This window comes from Homarus americanus, unplaced genomic scaffold (assembly GCF_018991925.1).
Source record: "Homarus americanus isolate GMGI-L3 unplaced genomic scaffold, GMGI_Hamer_2.0 scaffold1024, whole genome shotgun sequence".
Classification (NCBI taxonomy): Eukaryota; Metazoa; Arthropoda; class Malacostraca; order Decapoda; family Nephropidae; genus Homarus; species Homarus americanus.
This window is the reverse complement of record NW_024715228.1, coordinates 1,507,598-1,513,288: the sequence shown is the minus strand read 5'-3', so window position 1 is coordinate 1,513,288 and position 5,691 is coordinate 1,507,598.

The window sequence follows — 5,691 nt, the reverse complement described above, 5'->3', positions numbered from 1 at the left end:
AGCATTACTCTCAGCTTTTGAAGAGCCCCCCCCCCCAAAGACGACATTTGGCTTCTGTTTAGTTGGTCAACACGATAATGTGATAGCGTTACTGTCGCTGTATGGTGCGAACATCGTCTGTGTTGTTTACATTTATTTTTTTGCATTTAAACGAGATATTCCTTCCTCAGAATCTTTGCTCGAACCCTGACCAAAGACTATATACGAAAGATCGGAAAGCGGACCGAAATGTTGTGCACATTGGGTCTTAAAAAGTGCTGAGCCAAAAGAATAGATGGCGGCAGTGTACAAATCGTGTCGTCTGCAAAGATTATAGTTTGAGTATGTTACGTGGCCGCGAAATTCATTTACTGTCAAAATGGCAGCAAGAGGACACCCGTGCGTGTTATAAGAACACAAGAATGGAGGAAACTGCAGCGGGCTTATTGCCACATACTGGGCAGTCCCATTTACACCCAACCCCTATTGCTCATATATCCATCCAACTATGTTTGAAGCTATCCAGCGTATTCGAGTTAATGATATTTGGTAACTTGTTCCACTAATCCACTACTCTATTTCCAAACCGATGTTTACCTATTTCGCGCCTATATCTAAATTTGTCTAATTTAAAACCATTGTTACGAGTTCCCTCCTGGTTGGATAGTTTGAGTACCTTTGTAATGTCCTCTTTGTTCAGCTCTGACTTCCACTTATACACCTCTATCAGGTCGCCCCTCACTCTACGTCTCTCGAGGGAGTGCAAATTAAGAAGCTTTAACCTGTCTCTGTACAAAAGGTTCCTAATGCCCTGGATTAGTCTTGTCATTCTCCTCTGAATTCTTTCTGAGGACTCTATATCCATTCTTTAATACTGTGACCAGAATTGAACTGCTTAATCCAAGTGGGGTCTCACAAGCCCAGGTTATAATTTTAAGATGACCTCGCTAGTCTTGTATTTAACACTCCTCTGTATGAACCCAAGTACTCTATAATAGCCTTGTTTACTTGGCTTAAGATTCCTACTCATCATTATACTCCTAAATCTTTCTCGCAGTCGGATTTCTCAATAACATCGTTGTTCATCTGGTATCTGGTTTCCCTGTTTACATCTCCTATACTGAGTACTTTACATTTGTCCACATTGAATCTCATCTGCCATTTTTCAGACCATTCGAAAAATTTGTTTAGATCTTCCTGTAGTTTTGCGGAGTCCTCGTCAGATTTAATAACACGTCCTATTTTAGTGTCATCAGCAAATTTACTTATGCTCCTGTCTACGCCGATATCTATGTCGTTTATGTATATAATAAATAATAATGGTCCAAGTACTGAGCCTTGGGGAACTCCACTAGTAACGTTGCTCCAATTGGATTTAGTGTCGTTAATGCTCACTAGCTGTTTCCTGTCCTGTAACCACACCCTAATCCATTTTAGAATATCTCCTTTAATGCCATGAGCCTCCACCTTTCTTATTAGTCTTTCGTGGAAGACTCTGTCGAAGGCTTTGCTAAAGTCGAGATATACCACATCATAATTGTGCCCCTCGTCCACTGATTCGAAAACAGATGAAAAGAATGTTAATAGATTAGTTAGACATGAACGCCGGCTTGTGAAGTCATGTTGGGGATCATTGATCAACTTGTGCTTCTCCAGGTGATTTCTAATAAAGTTTGAAATGATTGCTTCCAGTAATTTGTCTACAATTGATGTAAGACTGATTGGTCGGTAGTTAGAGGACAGTGATCTATCTCCCTTCTTGAAAATCGGTATTGCATTCGCTATCCTCCAGGATTCTGGTACTACACCCGTTTTTAAGGACATGTTAAACAACTTTGCTAAGGGCATACTAAGCTCTTCCTTACATTCCTTTAATACTCTGGCAAATATCTCATCGAGACCTGGTGACTTATTAGGCTTTAGTTTGTCTATTTGCTTACTAACATCGTTACTAGTCACAATTATCTTGCTTAATTTATTTTCTTCGCTATCTCTGTATAGAGTCGGTGCGAATGATGCCGTCTTGCAGTAGTTTGTTGAATTCTACTTTGGCTGTGTTCAGGAGCTCAGGGCGCAGGCGGCGAGGGCGTGAAAAGTCTGGTGGTCCTTTGGTTTCGATGTGGTGGAAAATTCCCGATGTAGGTGGTGGGGGTAGGGAGACTCGGGGTGAGAAAAGCTCCTTGAATTCGTCGAGCAGGGAGGAGAACTCGTTGGAAGGCGCAAGACAGGTGATAGTGTCGGTGTGTCTGGCACGAGAACCCTGGATCTTGCGTGCTGTAGGCTCATGGATGAGGCATAGATGACTTGGTTTGACGCCGAGCTTGTGGGAGGTGAGGAAGTCGAAACCAAGGATGGGTTGAGACACGTCTGGTATCACGAATAACCAACGCAGAGTCTTGGGCAGACCGAGGTCTAAGGCGAGGGTGCGTACGCCGTAGGAGGCGATGGGGGTACCGTTGGCAGCGAACAGGTCATAAGAGGGTTGCTTTGACTTGTCTTGTAGTGAGGGAGGGATGAGGCTGACCGATGAACCTGTGTCGATGAGGAACTTCTTGCCGGAGGTGCAGTCGGTGACGTGCAGTAATGAGACGCCTGAAGGGACCGGGGCTGAGGCGTCTACCAGCCTCCGGTGTTGCCGTTTCCCGAATAGGTGCAATAGGGCTCACAGTTTTGAGCATTGCGGCCGAAAGTCCGGTGATACCAGCAGAGGGTATATTTGTTGTGCTGGGGGCTGGCTGCTGTGCGTCGGAACTTGTAGAGCGTGGTGCGTGAGTCAGGCACTGGCACAGCAGCGGGTATGGAGGAGCAGAACTGCTCAATGGTGTCCATCCTGCGGTTCAAAGTTTGCAACAGATCCCTGATGTCTTGTGAGGTATTGCTCGGCTGAGGGGTGTTGACCCGGCTTACAAGTTCGGTGGTAGGTACTGGTGTGACCGTGGCGGCAAGGGGCGCAGCAGCTCACTCGTTGAAAATTCTGTCTGCCGCGGTTGCATACAGTTCTAGTGTCGTAGAGTAATCTACTGCTGACAGGATGTTGCGTACTTGTGTGGGTAGCTTTTGTGCGTGAAGCTGGCGCAGGATAGAGTCAGGAAGTCTGTCTGTGTACCGGGAGTTCACCTTGCACATCTCTTCCCAGAGAAATCCCGGAGTTGAGTTTCCAAGGGGGATAGAAGATAGGTTCTGCAGGAGATTGGAGCGGGTCCGTTGGTAATGCGTTTTTAAGGCATCCCGCAGAGTGGCGAATTTGTTGTTCTCTGGAGGGTTGGAGATGGTCTGTGAGACTTGTGTGGCGACTTCAGTGGGCAAGGAGCAGAGCAGGGCGCCGTACTTTTGCCCGTCTGTAGCTGTAGAGCCGATGAGAGCTGCTTCGACATGAACTAACCAGTCCTCTACGTTGTGGTTGAAGGTCGGTAGAGAGATCCGTCCGTCCATTCTTGCCGGAGTATATCACACCTGTTAGGGAAGGATGAGGGATGGGTGCTTGTTCCGACCCCCTTCCGTCTTCACAATCTCCTGGGAGGGAGGTGAACAGTTGCAGGGGGGACTTCGGGACGAATACACTTTTTAGGGTGCAGGTCCTTAGGCCAGAACTAAAAAAACAAAAGAAAAATAGGAGAATAGGCAAAAGAGCTCAAACCACGTTTGGAATATCGCACAATAGTTGCTCCCCAGCTGTGATGTGGGTCACTCACACCGCCAGTGGGGAGAACAGACTAATGCGTTATAAACCTTACGGTCGTGAGATGGTGTCGTTGTGGAGTAGTGGGTGGTGCAGGTAGGCGGTTGGCCTAGGCTGGCAGCAGGCAGGACGATCTTCTCAGCTCCAGTAGTAAGGCAGCAGAAAGGAGTGTGGTGTTCACAGCTCCAGGGGTCACCAATTGTAGTGGAGATATCTTACATGTACGTACGTTTGTGTGCCCATACAAAGAGATAATAGACAACTAAAGAGAATTGACAACTGGCCACATACAGTACGCTACAGTACTCAATCTCACAATTGTAGAGGTATGAGATATTGGTTCACACTCAGGATGGGATGGAGAAAGGAAACTCACAATGTGCTCACTGTATACATATTGTATTGGATGTACAATGCAGCTTGTTGCTGGGAAGGCAGCATGGTAATAAGCAGGGCCGGTGCAAGATGATTTGGCGCCCTAGGCAAGCCTTTAGATGTGCGCCCCCTTGAAAGTTTTGATAAGCTAATGTAGGTACAGTAACCCATTACTACAGTCTTTCATCTTGTGGCTTTATTACTTCACCCATGCAAATAACCAATTATTGTTATTACATTAAGTCAATAAATCCTTGACGTAAACTTCAGAGGTCAGGTAACCTTGCCTCATCCCGACAAAGACAGGGAAGGGGCGGCTCAGCCGCCCTGGCAGTAAGGGAGGGGAGGGGATGGTGGGGTTGGGAGAAGGGTTCCTCAGATGTCAGCCTTCAGGTCACTGCTCGACAGTTCTCCAGGCCGCCAAAGATAAGGACCCGGGTTAGTCCCTCCGGGGGGTTAACGAATAATATTAAAAAAGAAAACACAGTCGGCTACCGTCTACCTACCCTCGCCTCCCTCCGACCCCCCACCCTTCTAACATCCTGCTCCGACCCTCCACGGCTCCACCACAGTGTCCACCACAGTTTTCCCTTCATTTTTAATTTTATCCAAGTTTGCCCTGAATTTGTGGCGCCCCCAGATGTTGGCGCCCTAGGCGATCGCCTAGTTCGCCTAGTGGGTAGCGCCGGCCCTGGTAATAAGCGTTGAGTAGAGAGAGCTGGGCGGTGAGGGTGCCCAGAGTGAGGGCACGCGGCTTGAGGGACGCCTCGGACGCCGGCGGGAGCGGGAGCCGCCAGGCTGGCGCAGAGGAGGTGTTGCTTGCTTGTGGCACTGGGTAGAAAGAAGGTGGTCACAGTGGTGTCAGGCCTTATAAGGCGGGGGTTGGCATGGGTTGATAGTTGACCCCCGCTCCGTAGGCGGCACTGGAGGCGTAGGCTGGGGCATTCGAGAAGGTTTGGTGCTTGTAGGGGAGGAATCCACTACACAATCTCATACTGACTGTTACTTATGATCCGAAAAAAACCAATGTAATATTTTATATTCTAAAGCATATAAAATGAGTTGGCATTCAGTTGACTAAAATGAATACATGAAATAGGATATTTATATGATTCACACATAAAATATGTAAAAATATGTTCCAAACATGAATGAAAATTAAAGGGAGTAACAATTCTTCAGTAACTTGATATAACATAGCAAGGTGAACGACTAATTTATACATTTTACGTGTGTTTTATGGAGAAAATATAAAATTGGTTATATTAACATGTCTTGAGCATATTTCTTATGAAAAATTGGCACGTTAGCAACCGTTAAAATGATGCTCCGTAGAGTGATGCGCACATCTTATATAATGGTCGGGATAGTCGCTTTCTCATCTTTCGTAGGCAAGTTTTTGGCCTGACCGCCGCATCTGGTATAAATGTTATTATATTTATGTCATGAAGAAGGGGGTATTATTATTTAATGTACCAGTAGGGTAATAAAAAACCCACAAAGGAGTAGGATTAAAAGAACTACCAAGAGTCAAACTTGCCATGAATGTTATTTTACCCAAAGAAAGATGAAAGAAATAGGATAATATTTTAGCTTATCACCACTTGTCAGCATAATTACTAACCGTTCTTTACTTTAGGGTGGTTGATTTGTTCTGA